Source organism: Triturus cristatus, chromosome 2_2, assembly GCF_964204655.1.
Source record: "Triturus cristatus chromosome 2_2, aTriCri1.1, whole genome shotgun sequence".
Classification (NCBI taxonomy): Eukaryota; Metazoa; Chordata; class Amphibia; order Caudata; family Salamandridae; genus Triturus; species Triturus cristatus.
The window spans coordinates 424,362,668-424,383,711 of NC_140582.1; positions in this window are offsets into that span (position 1 = coordinate 424,362,668).

Here is a 21,044-nt window from a genome sequence, read left to right on the forward strand (position 1 = left end):
GGAATATATATTTGGGAATATTTATGGAAGGTTGTTCAGTGAATGTAAAATTCCAGCAAATCCATTAAGAGAAATATCAAAGAGTTACTGCCGACCTATTATTGAAACTCAAAATGAAAATGCGCCCAATCTGCAGCCGGTGCTACAAAGATGCTAGTATAAAACCATTTAAATGAAGACACTCAAAGCCCTACAGCTCTCAGCATCATGCAGTTTGAAAACATTAAAGTATAAGACAGGTGGAAACAGCCAATCAGCAGCGCGTTGAGCCACACATCATCACTTACATAAACGAAGTATATAAAGAAAAAAAATAATATTAAAAGCACATCAATGTTAGTGCCATGGTAATCAACCCTCCACCAGAAAGAAAAGATTATATAATGCCATTTAGTGCCAGGAGTGTCCAATCATGGGTTTCATTACTAGTTGATCTTCAATTGTGATGTGGCTGGTCATGGAAGTTACCACCCCTATTAGAATCAGTGGTAGCTCCATGGACCTGGTCTCTTTCATCTGGAAATTACTCCTGCTAAGAGTTGGTGGAGTGTCCAAGTGAAATATGGGGGGACATTATGAATAACTAGGGAATTGGGACTGGAATTGCCGATTCCACTGGGAATTCCTCATTTCACAGGTGACCTTCGGGGTGCCCGACATAACAACCAGTATCTCCACTGTATTAATATCTCCACTATATTAATAATTGATGCCCCAGTCATCGATAACTCCTGTGTAGCGAAAGTGCTCTCGCTAACTCAGGCACATAAGAATTAAGTCACCTGTCTGTAAAGAGGACTGCAGATTAGCACCTGCAAGGATGCTTGTGCAAAACTAGCATCATTCCTGCAGACGATAGCCTAATAGAACAGTGGCCAGACAACAGAACATCAATTCGCTATCAGAGAATTAGTGACAGCAATTAGGAGAGTGATCCTGTAGGAAAGGGCCTAACCATGTTAGAAATTTGCAACAATGACACCAGCTAAGATTAAGGGGTATATTCACAAGAACATGTCCTTAACATCACCAAAATGCAACTTTACACATCGCAGCCTATTGCGGCAAAAAAAACCTGTGTCAACGTGGAACAAGGCGGTACCGTGCAATAGTCTGCCAAAGCTGCGACCAATGTCCGCGATAAACCACCTCGACGGAGATAAAAACAAATCTCAATGCGAAAAAACATGCAATGGGCCAAAGCGCAATGAGAAAATCAGCGATAAGCAGCGCCAGGCCTGCAATACACACATGGCAGGTGGGAAAAATCACTATAAAAGTAGAAAAAACAAACAAACACAAACTGACCAACACCCAAGCACCATGGAGGCAGCCAGAGCAGGCACAGAGGACGAGTGCAACCCCACAAGCACCCCGGACGACCTGCCTGGGACTGGACAGGGAAGCACAAGGACAAGAAGAAGAGGAAGACAATGTTCAGTCTACAGGAAAACAGGATCCTAGTCACGGAGGCGATGGAACACCATCAACAACTGTTCGTCACCTCCAACGTGACATTGGGCACCAAGAATTGAATATGGCGGGACATCGTGGACAAGGTGAATGCCGTCGAAGAGCACAAGAGGTCAATGGACGAGGCCAAGAGGTGATGGATTGACAACAAGACCAAGGAGAAACTCGCAGCCAACCAGAAGGCAGCAATGCAGACTGGAGGTGGAGGCCCAGCGCCACAGCTCATGCAGGATGACATGGAGGAGCTGGTGTTGACAGGCATCAGTGTGGAGACTGTGGCCGGAGTCGGGGGACCGGAAACTGCTCACCAGGACACAACACAACTGCAACAGGGTGAGTGACCACCAGGTACTGGGAGGACGGGTGGAGATGGCCACAAAGGCACACATGCACAATCAAGCAGAGCACAGTGCACACCCACAATGACTCTGGGTCATGGCCCTGATCCCACGGGAACACATCAGCACACACACAAACACCTAGTAGTCCCACATACACCATGTGCCCAAAGGGGCACCCACCCAACACATCACCAAGCACACAAACAACACATGCACACATGCGAAACACAGCAAACATGCATATATGTCAGCCACACTGACAATGCAAGAGACACCACATGACGAGTAGCATGGCTGCAGTCCAATCACCATGACAATGTACATGGCACGACACTGAGGTGGCTGAGTGCGGACCACAACTGGAAAGGAAGAGGTCACACTCGGACACAACCACCTGCACAAACAACCCCTGATGTCAACGACAGATCTGCGGACAAACCAAGCCCAAGAGTCACAACTCGACATAGAGCACAAGTTACCCAAGTCTGCAGCATCTCAGCACGGTGGAAGCACAGAACTGACAGGCACACTGCATGAAAGGGACCAGTGGCAGACAAATCAGTGCCACAGGAGCTAAGCACCCACCGTGCAGCATAAGCACATACGTATAAGTGCACCTCGACATTGACAACATCCCGGTACAAACAGCAACACCTCCACAACAGAACACAGGACACACCTGGTGCTGCAAATGTGCACAACATGGCAAATCACATCTGGCACAGCAGAAAACTGTCAGATGACAATGTACAAGTACAACCTGTAACATGCAAATATGTTTTAATCACACATGCTGTGCTTCTGGACATTTTGGACTGTCCCATGATTGCCATGGACGGCCACAATGTGACGTGCTCATGAGAAGAAATTGTCAATGATTATGTTCCTATGGGCCATTCCTGCCGCAGCTGCAGTGGGATGTGGGCCACCTGCCCCATCGTCACCATCATCGTCCGGTACCTCTGGAACTGGGATCCATGGGCATTGGTGCGTACACAGAGGTTGTGCAACACACAACATGCAACGATCATCTTGCACATGATGTCCAGGCTGTACAGGAGCCTTTCACCTGTGCCGTCCAGGCACCTGAAACGTGACTTTAACACGTCAAATGTGCATTCAACGAAGCCCTTGGTGTGTATGTGGGCCGCATTGTACTGCCTCTGGGCGGGTGTGTTCGGGTCTCGGAGGGGTGTCATCATCCAAGAGCAGAGTGCATATCCTTGATCATCTGTGACAATGCAGGAAGAAAAGAGTCAATACTCGGCAGGATGTGATGGCAGGCCCACTAATCCAGTGACGCCTGTGCTGGCTGTGTGTGTGGTGAGTGTAAGCCAGCCCTCAGGGAGTAGCTGGTGCTGGCAACAACCCCAACAGTCATCAGGCACTCATAAATGCAATGTCAGAACAACAAGGGGGGATGACTTGAGTTGTACAGGGTTAGTGGCCCCAGATGCACAGCGGCCGACACGGGCCCACCGCCACTGGACGCTGACCTGCGGGAGACTGGGGTAGGGCCATGAGGGCAAAGCAGGGTCTCGTATGTGTCATAGGTGCCTTCCACGGAGTGTCTCAGGGGAGAATGGGAGGTCTACTCCCAGGGCATGATGCAGAGGGCACATGCCGGCTGTGTCTGGCAACATGGCAGATATGAATGCCACAGACACATGCCAGACACCAAGTCCGTACATGTCCATTGCTGATGACAACCCCCAGGCTACAGGCTCAGACACCAACAATGTTCTGCTGGAAGCTGACGGTCACTCACGGCGCACAGGGTTAGTGGCACCACGTGTCGCTGGCTTGAGTTGAACAGGGTTAGTGGCACCACGTGTCACCTGCTTGCTTTGAACAGGGTTAGTGTCACCACGTGTCACCGTCTTGCGTTGAACAGGGTTAGTGGCACCACGTGTCGCAGGCCTGCGATATGAAATTATGCCTCACTGAGCAAAGGGAGTCTGGTGCTTTGGCCTCTGGCACGGACTTGGGGTCACTGCCATTCAGGACTCAGGACACAGTTCCACATGTGGGACCTACTAGGACAAAGAGGACGCCGGTGGAGTATGTCAATGAGAGAGGAGTAATGTGAGCCAGAGTCGTGGGGGCCAGCCATGGTCTTAGGAGGCTGCAGAGGTCACAGACCTGGGGCTTGGAGCTTGCACCAGCATGTCGTGGACCCTCTTTGACACACGACGGTGTCTGCAGGTGAGCAGTGCGGCCTTGGAGCGCTGGGGCGGGCAGGCCTGGTCTGGGTATCAGCATCCTGGGGTATAGCAGGCGCACAGGGTCGCAGGCCCCGCAGCTCACGGCGTCGGCCTCGTGGCGGTCTACGAGGTGCCGCCCTGTCAGTGATGCTGGCCTTTCCGGGAGAGAACGACGCTCTGCGGCATGGGGTTTTTGTCCACACCCCTGCGCAGTCCTGGCGTACTCAGGGACAGCCCACTATGCTCACGCACACGGGGGGACGCAGCGATCTACATTTCAGCTATCTGACCCACGGCCTGGGGTGACATGGTTGCATCTACTGTTCACTAATCTTCAGTCACCAGCAGTTGTGGTCTGCATGGACATATCTGTGGGCTGCATACCCATGTCTGTCCTGCACATCCACGCCTCACTTGTCGTTGTGTACATTCCCATTCACGGGTCACTTGCATCGTTCACACATGGCTGCATTCCGCATCTCCAGACATTCAGCTGTTGTGTGGCTGTGGTGCCATGATATTGCTGTGTTGTGTGCAGGGATAGCCCAGGATCACCATGGAGTAGTGTTGTCATGTCTGGTAGGTGGTCATGTTGATTGACATGTTGTATGTGTTTTGGTCACGTGTGCATTCCTACAGTTGTGCGTTGTGTGAAGGTGGCTTTCAGGTGTGTGGTGTGTTGATTTGGCACTTACCAACAAGCAGACCAGTTCCATATGTGCCATCCTGGAAGCGCTGGTTGATGATGGACTGTCGGAAGATGTAGGAATTGTGCACACTGCTGGGGTAGTTTGCGGCGACATTGGTGAACATTCCCTGGTGGTCCACTATTGCCTGCACATTGATGGAGTGTGTGGGCTATCTGTTGCAGTAGTGGTGTGCAGTTTCAGCAGGGGGCACAAGTGGGACATGTGTGCAGTCAATTGCCCCCAACATTGCCGGGAATCCAGCTATGGCATAGAAGCCTTGCTTGGTCTACTGCTGTTCCTGCGCAGTGTGGGGGAAGTGAAGGTACTGGGGTATGAAGCTGATGAAGGCATACAGGACAGGTTTGATGAACTTTGATAGGCCTGGCTGTGAGACCCCTCCGACTCTGGCAGTTGTTGGTTGGAACGTACCAGAGGCCAACAGGTGCAGCACAGCCAGCAGCTTTGTCTGCGGAGGGATGTTGGTTCCCCGCTGTGTTGGGACCATCAACCTGTGGGCAATGTGAGTCATGATGCGGATGATGGTTGACCTTTTGAGCCTGCAGTGGGCAAACACTTCCTCGGGCGTTAGATCTGTGAGAGTGCTGCGTTTTCGGTAGGTCCACTGTCTTACTCTGCGCTGCCTCTGTGGTGGTCTGGGGGGGCGGGTCCGGATCCTGGGGGTGGTGGCGGTCCTGGGGGTGAAGGCGATGGGTGTTGTGGCCCTGTTGCGGCTCCGAGCTGCATGATGAGTAGCTCCAAGGCGGCGTTTGTTCTTCGGGTGTGACTGTGTGCTGGGCTCCGTTGCCTACTGCAGGGCGTCGTTCTGCTTAACACCAGCAAAAGGCAGGTGTTAAATACCTGCTGCTACCATGGCTTATCGCCTGTTTTTGGCTCGCTTCGCAGATCTGGTAGTTCGTTGTGAAAGTGGTGTTGTGGTTTTTTTTTTTGTGTTTTTGCAGGGGAACGCCTACTCTGCATCTCATTAGGGTTAGTTGGTGGTGTCCACCATGGGTCTAACTTTTGGGGCATTTATCGCGGGAATACTGGCAATGTCTGCAGTTTGCACCGGCTTGTGAATGGGGTGTTTAATCTAGCTCCACTTTGGTGCATTAAGGTGGAGATACGTCCTTGTGAATATGCCCCTAAGAGCAGCACATGGAGCCTTATCCAGTGAAAGGTCAGTATTGTGACTGCAACAGCAAAGTTCATGAATTATATGAAGAAAAGGAGTCCACAAAGTAAAACCTTTAGAAAATGGTGACAAAATATCTCCAGAAAGCAGATCTGGCCAGGAAGCAAATGTGGCCGCGGTATGCTCCACACCACAGTTGCTGCAGTGGGTGTTTAGGACCATGTTTACATTGGAAGCCGGTAGACTAGGATGCCTTCATAGTGGCAAGATGGTTGTTGAAGGTAATTTAAAATGCCAACTATAACCTCGAGCTGCACAGTCAATTTTGTTGTATAAAATAATTAATTGTGTGCATTAAGCATGTACAAAATAACACAAAATAGTGCCATGCACCATGTGGGTCTGTGAAAAAAGGGAACGCCCAAATTTACATTTTGCTGCTCAACACACAATTCATGTAATACATGTCTGCCATTACATAGTGCATTATCAGTGTGGATGTAATCCAGGTATTAGTTATGAGTCAGGTAGAAGAGCCGCCTCCGTCTATTGGGGGAGAGGAGGAGATAGTTCCATTACTTCCATACTTTATTGCTGATAGCACAGACTTGGTTGGCAATATCCCGACTGTGCAAGTACTTCCACCAAAACCGGCTTCTTCAGCTGATTTTGATCTCTCTTTTGCGTCGAAAATCCGGCAGGTTTCTTCATCAGAGGAGACCCGAATGATCATAATCCAAGCATTGGTGACTTCGCATTTGGATTACTTTCAGGAAAGATTCTAAAACTTGGCTCTTCAATCAAGCTTAGATAGTGATGGCCGAATCTATTCTTCAGACTTGCTTTAAGCACCGAGACGCCTCAGATGAGGTAGCTGCGCGCTGCACAAATGTTTTTGATTGAATAAATGATTGACTTCCACAGGTGCCTGAACTAGACAATTTCCAAGCTGTAGGTCTGTAGAGTATACAGAGCTATAAGCAGGTATTCCAAAAGGATTAAAATACATTATTAACCATTGCAGATGCCCAACTACTGTACATACTGTATATTCCCCTGGACACTATCCAAACAACAAAGATTTCTAGACCATTTAAAAAAGCCCACACTCATAGATGTTTTAATAGAACCCTAAAGAGGGCAAAGTATGTACTGTACCATACATAAGGTTGCTAATGTCCAAATAAATGTGCCACCAAATTCCAAGGAATCATTGGGTCTGGCATTTCAGCAGATACTGATATCATGGATAGAGGAAAATGACCCATATCCTCTTGTTTTCTCTGTGGTACTGGCAGTTGCACATATTCTAGGCATGCTCTTGCCCAGAATCACAGCTTTCAAACCCTAAATGAAGATGATAATCATGCTTCATAGCTCTGCAATCTTATACGTCTGATCTTCTGCAACTTTTGAAAATAGAAGAAATTAATTGTTGTTTTCACCTTTTTTTTCCAATGTATGATTAGCTAACTACTGCACACTCCCTGAAAATCTATCTTCAGCGATTGAGTTGAACTGTCTAACTGGGACTAATAGGTTACTGTGTATTAGTGTGAAATACTATTTACTGTTTTTTCCTTACAGTGGGTTCATTATATTTTCATTGAATGTATTTGTGTGTGGGTGTGTGGTGGTGAGTGTATTTCTAATATATCTCATGCAAATATAACCAAAGGGCTTTAAATGAGGTTGAACATTTACACATAGCAGGCCTCACTTTCAAATTCAATATTTGCTTCCTAGAGAGATTTGTAAAAGCATTTTCACTTTCCTAGAAGAGGGAAGATGTAGTCATAGAGAATGGTGCCCAAATTGCCTGGAGTACCAAAGGGACACTAGACCCCTACACAAGAGGATGGAAAGATACATTGGGTCCCATTCATAATCTGCTTTTTTAATATTTTATATTGTAATACTCATGAACTACAAAATGTAATTCACAACACTACAACTGGAAACCTCCCACTCTCATATATTCTCTGTGTCAATTGAGGAGATCTCCAAAAATGTAGGTTTGTTTTAGTATAAATGTGGGAGAGATCAGTGATGGGAAAATGAAAAGCAACTACTACTAAATGAGAGCAGCTTAGGGAAATTTAAGGAAGTGGCTTATGGGGGGACATGCTAAATGCATATAATTATTGATTAATTTATTATTTTGAAATTCACAAAAAATGTAATTAAAAAACAAATAAACTTTTATTAAAGAAATAAAACACACTTAACCACGTGACCTTTAACAAAATGTACTAAATATTAAATACAAATCAAACTTTTAGCGAGGGTGAATAGCTTTGAAAACAATATTTAAAATTGTTATTTATAGATTAAAACAATATATTTAAATTAATTCATTATTTTATAAACATTTACTTTGATGAGGTAATGAACTGTTATGAGTTCGAGGTTCACAATTTTTTTACTTAATTCACATTTATTTTATACTTTAAAACATTTTATAATTTTTGAATGATTTTTCTCTACACTTTCCCATAGGGCGAATACCTACGTAATGGAAATCTTCACCAATTGATGAAAAGTTACTATTAACAATACTAAACAAACAAAAATCTGTTAGAGGAGGTTCCACTTCCTGTCTTTAAGTGGTGAAGACATGCAAGTCTATTCCTAGGTGTTAGTCTCCACTTGGAAATGGTGAATAGCAAACGAGAGGAGAGTTACACCTAAGTATAGTAGTAAATAAATATATACATGAACAAAAGTATACTTTTACGTTTACCTTGGTGTATAAGGCCCATCATATGAGCATTGGCCTTTAAGAAAATTAGCAAAAGACACACAATTGATGGATGGAATGCAGAACAAATCAAAACATTCACCCCCAGTCAAGAGATCTGGGTTAAATCCATCATTCATTTGCTCACCATGCCACCCCAGTTTAAACTTGGCCATTTGCAAATCAGTCTTGACCCTGTGCCTCATGGGAACTGTCCAGCCCGAACTGCCAAACCAGGTCCTCCCTGGACCGGAACAAACATCCTAGGACCAGTTTCGGGGTTTCACCACTCTTCAGCCAGGATAGCTTGATACCAGTGGCACAGTGAGACCAGGACCCACGTCTGGGCATACCTGGCACATTTAAGGCAAGATAGCAAATGACACACAATTGATGGAGGGAATGCAGAACAAATCAAAACATTCACCCCAAGTCAAGAGATCTGGGTTACATCCATCATTCTTTTGCTCACCATGCCACTCAGTTTAGACCTGGACATATTGAAATCAGTCTTGACCCTGTGCCTCATGGGAAAAGTCCAGCCCGAACTGTCAAGCAGATCCTCCCTGGACCGGAAACAAGCATACTAGAACCGGTATCAAGGTTTCACCCCTCTTCAGCCAGGATAGCTTGATTCCAGTGGCACAGTGAGCCCAGGACCCACGTCTGGGCATATACCTGGCGCACTTAGGGCGAGAAAGCAAAAGACACACAATTGATGGACAGAATGCAGAACAAATCAAAACATTCACCCCCAGTCAAGAGATCTGGGTTAAATCCATCATTCTTTTGTTCACCATGCCACCCCAGTTTAGACCTGGCCATATGCAAATCAGTCTTGACCCTGTGCCTCATGGGAACAGTCCAGCCCGAACTGCCAAGCCAGATCCTCCCTGGACCGGAACAAGCATCCTAGGACCGGTTTCTGGGTTTCACCCTTCTTTAGCCAGGATTGCTTGATTCCGGTGGCACAGTGAGCCCAGCACCCACGTCTGGGCATACATGGCGCACTTAGGGCGAGAAAGCAAAAGACACACAATTGATAGAGGGAATGCAGAACAAATCAAAACATGCACCCCCAGTAAACAGATCTGGGTTAAAGCCATCATTCACTTGGCTCACTATGCCACCCCAGTCTAGACCTGGCCATATGCAAATCAGTCTTGACCCTGTGCCTCATGGGAACAGTCCAGCCCGAACTGCCAAGCCAGGTCCTCATAGACCGGAAACAAGAAACCTAAGGACCGGTTTCTGGGTTTCACCCCTCTTCAGCCAGGATAGCTTGATTCCAGTGGCACAGTGAGCCCAGGTCCCACGTCTGGGCATACCTGGCTCACTTAGGGCAAGAAAGCAAAATACTGGAGTCAGGCTATCCTGGCTAATGAGGGCTGCAAGCCTGAAACCAGTCCTAGGATGCTTGTTTCCAGTCCAGGCAGGACCTGGCCCGGCAGTTCGGGCTGGACTGTACCCATTGGGCGCAGGGTCAAGACTGATTTGCATATGGCTGGGTCCAAACTGGAATGGCATTGTGAGCAAAAAAACGATGGATTTAGGCCCAGATCTCTGGACTGGGGTGAATATATGAAATTGTTCTGCATTCTGTCCATCAATTGTTCTTTTTGCATTTGTCACCCCGAGTGGGATGGGTATGCCCAGACTTGGGTCCCGTGCTCTCCATGCCACTGGAGTCAAGCTATCCTGGCTGATGAGGGCTGAAAGCCCAAAACCGGTCCTAGGATGCTTGTTTCCAATCCAGGGAGGACCTGGCCTGGCAGTTCGGGCTGGACTGTTCCCATTGGCCGCAGGGTCAAGACCGATTTGAATATGACTGGGTCCAAACTGGAATGGCAAGGTGAGCATAAAAACGATGGATTTAGGCCCAGATCTCTGTACTGGAGTGAATGTATGACATTGTTCTGCATTCTGTCCATCAATTGTTCTTTTTGCATTTAAAACAGTTAGGACACAAGAGCTCTTTAAGAATTAATCAATTTGAGAGGCCTTTGATACGCAAGACATGAAAGGTTTTTTAATATTCCCTTTTCGGAAAAAAAGCAGAAGTTTCCAAAATAGTAACGACATTCTCTTTTTTTTTCTCTTGACCAGGCTCTTCCGTACTTCATTGGATAAGCATTATCAACAGATGGCTGATCAGTGTGAGGATTTAGAAAAAATAAGAGCTCCTAATGGGGTTATTTAAGAGAGCCTTGCATCACCTTTGTACCATGTAAAGTGATACAGGTATGACACAGGGCTCTGAATCAGACCACGCAAAGCCACCCTGCGTATTTCTGAGTGGCCTCATAAATCTTGAGTAAGGCGACACAGCGCAAATCAGTGCGTTGCCTTACTCTGCACTCAGGGGGAGTTGTGATTGCTATTTTAATGCAACACCCATGGATTTTGACCCTTCCCTAGATTTACAAAATCATATAAACCTGGTTGCATTCTGCAGCACACATAGAAAGAGGAACATGACTTTTAGGAACGCTGAGGTCCCCTTCTTGCATAAAAACAATCCTGCATGCAATGGAGGCACCCTTGATGAAAAGGCTCCAGTGAAGGAAGAAAGAACAGGAATGCTCGGTTTTGCATGAATACGGTGCATTCCAGCCCTTTCACTTTGGTGTAGGGCAGTGCAACAAGGTGACATGCTGCACTGCCCTATGCCAAAAACTCATAAATGAGGGCTAAGTAGATGTAAAAAGAACAGTATGATGACTTGAAAACAGGAGGTCAAGATTATGGCCCCCAAACCATATAACCAATGTCGGAAATTGGGTTACTGCTTGAGAGGGGTGAAACCCTACTCAAGCAGTAATCACAACTCTTGTCAGGGTGAAACACAAGAAAACCGCAAATAAACCCTGGTAGCTTAACCCAAAAGCAGTCAGGTTTAACTTAGAATTGATGTGTAAAGTAATAAATTAAAAAATGAGCACAAGAAAAATCCCACACCAATTTAGAAAAATAGAGTCAAATTTAATACATTATTTGCCATTAAAATGACAAAAATCCAATAAGTAGAACCAGAGATATGCAATTTTAAAGATTTAGGTAAAGGGAGTGCCTAGAATTACAATGCGCCAACAGTGGTTCTTTGGTCACACCAGACCAGGGCAAATTCACAAGTAAAGGCCAACTGCGATGGAGCATGGGCCGGACACGGGGACCAAGTTAGGCCCTCTGAACAAAGAAGCTTAAATCCTGGTTGAGGAGTTTTGTGACATCCTATGTCCATTATGCTCCGTGCATTGGCAGTTCCGAGAGGCTTTGGGCAGCGGTGCAAGGTCCTGCATCGGTGATGTATCTCATTGCAGTGGTTCTGACAGCCTGCAGTCTGCAATGCGAGGTCCTGAATTGTTGATGCATTGCACAGCAACTACTTCTATGCGAAGCTGCAATGAGATGCATCATGTTGCATCTGTTTTTCCCAGGAGACCACAGTAGGGCTGGCAGAGCACTTCAGGCCCACTTCCAAGGGACCAGAACTGGGGTGGTACCAATTTAGAGGGGGGAGACTCACAGCAGGAAGAGTTGTGGTGCTGTGTTCCAGATGATAGGACCATTCTGACTCTGAGCTCTGATCAGAAGGTCAGCCAACTAGCCCTTGGAGTGACTCTAGTGGGCATGGGGTCAAGATGCAGGTTCAGTCCTTCTTACTGAGGCAGCATGTCAGCAGAACAGTAGGGCAGCAGTATATCAGTCCTTCTTGCAGCAGGGCAGCACAGCAGTCTTTCTGAGCCCTGCACAGTTCCATTAGTGGACTGCAGAGTTGGGCCAGAGGGTCCCATATTTATACTTGTTGCCAGCTTTGAAGTTGCAGACCTTTCTGGAGGTTTCTAACCTCAAAGGTGTTTGGAATTTCCTGCCTCCCTGCCCTGGCCCCAGCTTGTCTGGGGGTAGAATGAACTGGTGTGAAATCCTTTGTAAATGAGCTCAGGCAGAGGCTTTTTGATTTGCAAGTGTGGTAGGTGAAAGCTTGTCCCCATATCAAATCAGAGATGGACTGTCCTGTCAAGACCTATCCCCCCGTTGTCTCACTGTCTGAGAGCAGTATATAAAGCCCAACTGTCAGTGACACCTAGTCCTGTGACCCAGGATACAAGCTGCAGACACCAAATGGTTAGAAGAAGAAAATAACAAGTTTCTAAAAGTGGCATTTTCAGAATTGTGACTTAAATCCGACCAGTAAAGAGCGTTTCAAATTACAATTCTTAAGACACCAAACTCAACCTCCCTACCTACTCCCAACTGAGCGTTATCACTTATTAGATGTAATGAGTCAACCCAATGTTATCCTATGGGAGAGCTAAGCCTTGCAGTAGTGAAAAATGAATTTAATACTTATTCACTACCAGGGCATATAAACCTAAAAGTGCAACCTTTTACATACAATGCACCCTGCCCTCTGAGCTGTGTAGGGCCTACCCTAGGGGTGACTTATATGCATCAAAAAGGAAGGTTTAGGCCTGGCAAAACGTTAATTTTGCCTGTTCAAACTGGCAGTTTAAAACTGCACACACACAGGTTGCATTGGCAGGCCTGAGACATGTTTACAAAGGCTCCATAAGTGGGTGGTACAATAAGTGCTACAGGCCCAGTAGCAGCATTTAATTTACAGGCCCTGTGTACATGTAGTACCATGTTATTAGGGACTTACCAGTAAATTAAATATGCCCATTGGTTGTAAGTCAATGTTAAAATGTTTTAGGGAGTGAGCACACACACACCGTGGCACTGGTTAGCCGCGGTGAAGTGCAAAGTGTCCTAAGGCCAACAAAAACCAGATCCGCCAACAAAATGTAGGAGTAAGGCAAAATGTTTAAGGAAAGACCACACTAAGGCTGACATGTCTAACAACCAATATATACAAGATGAGAGATGCAGAGGAGTTATCAGCAAGACAGCTTTGCTGAATAAAGCATCTTCCACTCATGCATTATATTCACTGAGAAAGAGGAAACAATAAGACTGCAACTTGACCTAAGTTATACTGACTAATAATGGATCAACAGAAGTCTTCAGTGAGCCAGTAGGAAGAGAGTCTACTAGTATCATAGGACTTCATGCAATATTTAGTGGCTGAAATTAAGGGTAGAAATTGGAGCCCATGAAGAAGTTCAAACAGTAGGAAAATCTTTAATTAGGGATGCTCCTAGAGGCACGAACACAGGAGTGTGGAACGGTGTTTTCAGGGTGTGTGACCATGTGATGATAGAGGTTGAAGTTGTGATTGAAACAAGAGGAACTTCACATGGGAGAGTTGGCAATTCTCAGATTCAAGGACAGAATTTGGCTTCCCACATTCATGAGCCCACTCATTGCCTGGAGATTCCAATCTCTCAGCTAGTACAGTTCACCGTTTTTTTAAAGGGCTGCTCAAATTACCTTTATTCAGGTGACAACAAATGCCCATGTCAAGCCCTGATCTTTAAAGACAGTTAGAAAAGTGGCTGTTGGTTGACCAGGGCATGAGCCCAAGCCAGGCAGCAACCACAATCCTAGTCAAGGTAAAAAGCAGGCAAACTCTAAATTAGCCTGTGCTCCCCCTCTGGTAGCTTGGCATAGAGCAGTTAGGCTTAACTTAAGAGGCAATGTGTAAAGTATTGGTGCAACACTTCAAGCAGTGAAACAGTGAAAACACCACACAGAAAGATTTCACACCAAGTTAAAAAAATATAACTTAATTTAATAAATAAAACATGCTCAAATAAAAAAAAAACGATTAGTAGAACTTCAGATATGAATTTTTAAAGAATAAACCGTAAAATAGCACTCAAAAGCAATAAGCGCTTACTTGGAATATCTGGTCACTCTGGACCGGGACAAAGTAAAAAGTTCAGGCTGACTGCGATGGAGCTGGGGCTGGTTACAGTGACCCAGTTGGGCCCCCCAGACAAAAGCACCTTGATCCTGGCTGCGCCAAAGGAGATGCGGGGTGCAACAAAAGCGATGTGTCGGTGTTGATCCTTGCATTGGCGGCAAAGCGCTGGCCCTTCTCCGTGCAACAGCAGCGATGCGTCAGCTCTGATGAGCGCAGGGGCTGTGATGCAAAGTTCTCGGCGTTGGTATCAAGTCTGATGGAGATCCAAAGACCTCGGGTAGAGCGTCACGAAGTGCTGGTTCCAAAGGTGATGAGTCAGGTTGACTCGCACAGCAGAGGCAATGTGCCCGTTCTGGTCCATGGAACAGCACTGATGCGCCAGTTTGAGGGAAGATGCGTGGGTTTCACTGGAGCAAGCAACTTAGGTCTCACTTCCGAGGGTCCAGGCCTGCGGTGGCACCACTTGGCAGGGAAGACTCACAGAGGGTACAGTCTAGGTGCAGCAGGCAAGGAGTTGGAACTCCTTTATTTCCCTGAGACTTCAGATCAGGAGGAGGCAAGCCAGCAAGCACTTGAAGTCATTCTGTGTTTAAGAGATGCAGGTTCAATCCTTCTCACCCAGGCTAGGGAACAGCAGGCAGCAGGGCAGCCCAACAGGGAAGGAGTTTAACAAAGCAGCTAAGTATCTGTAAGGATCTAATTTTGTTTAGTAGATTTTGTCTTTGACCAATTTGACGTAACTTGAACACCCAGACATGCTGAGGAGTGGTAGCAGTATGACTCGGACTCTGTAAAATTGGCAGCTAAATTTTGAAATTCATGAAGGCTGCTTGTCAATCATAAGAGATGATGTCGGGTGAAGGAAACCCCCTTACTGCATAAATGCACAAGCAGCTACAGATTGAGAAATCTGAGTAACCGACTTACTTCTTGCCACAGGAGGTACAAAGCAGGAGGCAGATTTTTAAATTGAAATACTTAATCCTAATATCCCTCTGGCTGCTATTATTGTTTTTATCAATTAATTATGTGTGTGTAAAAAAATACTTTTGTTATAGATGTCTTTTTAATATGAAGTTTTTTCACTATGATAGTAACTGATTGTATAGATTTTAAATAATTGTGCAATAAATAAATTAATCTAATCTAATCTAATCAGCAAAACAGCAGTCCAGCAATATGGCAATCCTTCAGCAGCACAACAGTCCTTCACAGGACCAGAAGTGTACTGAAGTGGTGGTGTCAGAGGACCAGTACTTATACCCAGTTGTGCCTTTGAGCGGAGGAGACTTCAATGACAGGTCTATGTGCACTGAGGTCCTCCCTTCCTGCCCTGGCTCCATACTTACTACAGAGGGTTATGCAGCCCTTTGTGTGGGGACAGGAAACAGCCTATTCAGGTGTAAGTAAGTATGGGTTCAGCTCCTCCCTCCTATCCTCCCAGGATAGCTCAACAAGTCACACTTAAGCTACCATTGTGTGTGGCTGTCTAGGGGGAATACACACAGCCAGCTGGTATCCTCCCCAGATGTGTATCAGAGAAAAGCAGCAGGCACCAAATGGCTACAGTAATAAAATGCCAACTTTCTTAAAGTGGCATTTTTTAGAATTGCAATTTAAAATCCGACTACACCATAAGTTGCAATTTTAAATCGAGCTTCCAGAGACACCAAACTTGGAAAGTGTATCTCTTCCCAATTGAGAATTACAATTAAAAGATGTTATAAGGCAATTCCCATTGTAAATTTTATGTACAAAAAGGGAAGGTTTAGGCCTGGCAAGAGGTGTAGCTTGCCAGGTCAACATGGCAGCATAAACTACCCATACAGGCTCTGCGATGACAGGCCTGAGCCATGGTCATGGGGCCACTTCAGAGTGTGGCACAATGAGTGCTGAAGGCCCATTAGTAGCATTTAATCTACAGGCCCTGGTACCTGTATTGCACTTTACTAGAGACGTATAGGTAAATTAAAGATGCCAATTGTTGATGAGCCAATATTATCATGTTTGGGGGAGAGAGCACAAGCACTTTAGTACTGGCTAGCAGTGATAAAGCGCACACAGTCCTAAAGCCAGCAAAAACCAGGTCAGAAAAATGGAGGAGGTATGCCAAAAGTTGGGGGGAAGACCACCCCAAGGCTGTCAGGAATAACAAAGGCCATGCCTTTTGCACACTGTTAGAGCCAAGGACTTAATAACAGCAAATTAATTGTCAATGAACTATAGGACATCAGGAAAAACATGGGGATCAACATCCACACTACCTAGAGGCTGCTTATCATAGAGGGCATTGCCACCTACTGTGAGGCCTCAACCAGAGCTAGTGCAAACTCCACATAGGACCTCCCTCATAAAGACACAAAAAAGGTGAGATAAAGCTTTAATAACATTTTCAGTGCATTAGGAGAAGGCAATCTACTATTTCTGAGGAAAGACTATTGACTGTCAACCAATTCCACAACCACAATAAAAAGCAACACCCTCCTGCGTAAATGGCAATCTAGTTTTAGACCTCAATGTAGTACAGGGAGAGCAACATTCCAGGTTGATGATGTACACATCTGAAATGGTGTTCTGACTCCCCTTACTGCTAAAAACAGCCACTTATTTCGACATCAATGTCTATAATGTCTATTGAGAGGCCTCACATTCAGAATGTTGTTTTATTTTATTGCCCTGCAGTTTTTCAAGTCTTATCTGGCTATGACCTAGGACTTCACCCATATCCATTTCAATTGGCCTTCCTCATGCGTACATATATCCAAGATGCCTTGGTAGTAAACTAATGACATTCAAATCTATCTTACCATCCTAAAATGCAACAGCATCAATTAGGAAATCTTTGATACAATTCAGGTCTGAATGTCCAAGAATTATCGCAAATTGCAATTTCTGCCAATTACTAATCAGCGTCAGGTCTCACATTGCACACAGGACAACAGCTGCTTCTCATTAATTGACTCTAGACTGCAGAAAAAAGCCTTTCCAAAAAACAACAGTTCAGAGATTCTGTAGACACACTGGTCCTTTCCCATGTTGACCGAGGCATCCTTTGGTTTGCCATTGTTCTGGAGATACATCTGAATCTGGCCCACTGAGAGACATTCTCCAAGCAGCAGAACTCCACAAAGTTTTTCACAAGTAGAACAGGGTACCACTTACCCTGAGAAAATGGCAATGGATCTCACTATCCGCTACATTAGATTTATTACCTGCTTCACTGTCTGCAAGGCAGTCAGCTCTGGCATCCCACCATACCTCTTGATCCAAACTGAGACTTCTAGAGGGGCTCACACTCTATGCAGCAGAAGTGTGATAGTGAAAATCAAGAAACAGAAGACATGACAAAGAGTATTCTTCCACTTCACTGCTACTGCCTGGAATGCCAAACCAGTCCAGATGCTCCAGGCTCCATCCCATCTTAACCGGGAACTGAAAATCCATCAAATGAAGCAGCACCTTATCACATGATAACTATTCCGATGCCTTCCCTCCCTTAGAGAGTCCCCATGCCACCCCTCTTACACCCTCCACCTTAGCAAAGTGGAAATAGAAGAATTTCAGAGAGAAATTCTTTATTCTTGATGTTCTTGTTCTCCTTATAGTTTTGTTGTAACCTGGACAATCTAACTACATTTAGATTATTATGAATGATTTGTAAAGATATACATGTGTGCTTTTGATCATTTAAATGCAAAATATTCCTAAATTGTGAAAAAATAAAGAACTGAGTGAGCATCAATTGAACTTACTGAGTGAGGTCTATGAAAAATCAAAAGAGCCATGCTGTTATCATACACAGAAGAGTCCCCATGCATTAGAAGATTGCTGTGCATTGGAACCCATATGCAAATTGTCATAATTTTTGAGAAATGGACACAGTTGCCTTTGTTTTTGCCTTCGCTACGTAAGCATTTGTTTTTGATTCAACCCTCTCGTCTGGCTATCTTAAAAAATTGTGCTTTGCGTCAAAACTGATGTGTATTTGTGTTGATCCATTCCCTTGAGGCAAACCAATGCAAAGTGAAGCAAAGCATATTCTAAGATACGAAAAGTTCACTTTTCCAGCTGAAAACGTATTTGTGTTAGAAGTTAATAGCCAGCACAACTTTGCGTTGCCTTGTGTCACACTGGCTCATAACCTTACTATTAGACTTGGCATCTTTGGCCTGGTTTCCCCTGAATTTTTGCCTCTACCTCCTGTATTTTTGATGCTGCGCTAGATTTCATTTTTCCTGGCTTAGATGCTTTAGGCACTTGCCACTGCTGATCAGTGCAAACATGCAAATGATCCCTGTGTAAATTGTTGTTACAATTGGTTCTCCCTGATTGGCATATTTGATTTACTGGTAAGTCCCAAGTAAAGTGCACTGGAGTGTGCCAGGGCCTGTAAATCAAATGCTACTAGTGCACCTGCAGCACTGATTGTGCCACCCACATAGGTAGCTTTGAAAAGGTATCTCGGACCTGCCACTGCAGTGTCTGTGCACAGTTTGCAAACTGCCATGTCGACCTGGCAAGTGCACCCACTTGCCAGGCCCTAACCTTCCCTTTTTCTTCTTACATGTAAGGCACCCCTATGGTAGGCCCAAGGTACCCCCCTGAGCAGGGTGAAATGTATTTGAAAGGTAGGACATGTACTGGTGTGTGTGACATGTCCTGATAGTGAAATACTGCCAATTTTGTTTTTCACTATTGAAAGGCTATCTGTCCCATAGGATAGATCTAGAAATGCTTTGTAACATCTTACAAGTAAAACTTCCCATTGGGGCAAGATAGAGAAATACAGTTTAGGCTCTCTAAGCTCAGAATTTAATAACACATCTTTTAGTAAAGATGGTTTTTAAATTGGGTGTTTGAAAATGCCATCTTTAGAAAGTAGGCATTTTCATGTTTAAACATTCTGTGTGCCTCTGCCTGTTTGTGCATTGACTGGTTTTGGAGTGACAGGGGCTGGGGATGTGCATTCACTGTTGTCAGCCAATGGGAAGCTTCAGGTGTGCCTGGCCCTTCCTGGATGACGCAGTGCTGTGCTGAATAGACCTTGGCGGAATTTATAGTAGTGGGAGGAGATTTTCTTGCACGTGAATAGGGCCTGTCTCCCTTGCACAATGCTGTCTCCACCACCTGTGGCCATACTGCACAGTGAGGACAGAACTGGTTTGGACTGGGCTCAGAGACCCTTGCACAAAGAGCACAAAGACATTTGTGGATATAAGTATTAGATCTGAAACCCCAGAACTTTAGATCACTTCTGGCCTGAAGAGGAACCTTTGCCAAGGAGAAGAGCTAGAGAGCTGTAAGGAGGAGTACTGCCACTTAGCTGTGTGGGGTTGACCTGCAGTTGCTGTTTCTGCCAAGGAAAGGACAAAGACTGGAACTTTGCTTTGAACCTGCTTGAAGTAGATCTCCAAGGGCCTATGTGTGCTGGTCTCCTGTTCTGAAGTCTCAGGACACAAAACATTCACCCCCAGCTTCCCTGAACTCCGCAGCTGAGAGTTCTGACTTGCCAGTAGGTGCCTGGTCCAGTTCTGGGCTTCTGGAGGTTGTGCTTGCTGCTGGGAGCTGGAAGAAACCTGAAGAACTAAGAAAATCGACCCATTGCTCTTCTCGCTGCTGTTTTTCCGACGGAGCACCACAGTGCTAGAAGAATCTCCACAAATCACTGCACTACTACCGAAACCGACGCAGGGCCTGTCGATGCTGCAAGAACCAAGGCATTAAGGGATCACGGCTGAAGAAAATGACTGATGCATCACGGATTTCCAAACATCACACCTTATCGGCAGGTTTTCCGGATGCATCAGCCACGGACCAGAAACTTATTGGAGTCGACGTATCACTTCCCCCTACTGACCAGATGTGACGCATCATTTCTCCTGTGTGCAGCAGAAGTGTCACATCGCCTCCCCATGGTCTCAGGAACTGATGCATCGCTTTGTGTTTTTTATGCTACCCATCTCTGCGGCTGTTTGGCTTTGTGAATTTTGACCCGGCTACAGGTACTTTGTGAGAAATCACGCATCCATTGTTTTCTATGTGCCAAGTTGTATGAAACATTTTTAAAGTCATATTCTTATTGCATGTATGTTGGATTTATGTCGTTTTGGTCTTGTTGAGTTTAGATAAAGATACTTTATTTTGTTTAACTGGTGTGGCATCCATTTATGGTGTTATCTCTGTATTACTGTGTTTTGAGTACAAATACTTTACACATTGCCTTTGGGATTAGTCTGCCTACTCGTGCCAAGCTAACCAGGGAAGTGAGCAGGGGTTATGTAAAGTGTGTATCCCCTTACCCTGACTAGAAGCAAGGGTCCCTATAGAAGCATGGATGCCAACTAGAGACCCCCATTTCTAACACTTACTAAATCTGTGCCCAAAATAGTCAAGAGGGACTTGGAAGTTACCAAGGGACTGTTCTGTCTACAATATATGCAAAAATGTAACTAAATACAGCAACATTGTAAATTAGCAAACATGCACAATAATATTTGGGTCAAATACGTTGGTGCAACATAAAATAGTTAGATATAATCATTTTTTTATAGTTTTTATAACATCAGTCTAAAATAAGGAACGCAAGAGTGCTCAGACAATGCCTGTGCCTTTTGTCTGCTTCACAAAGCAAAGCACAA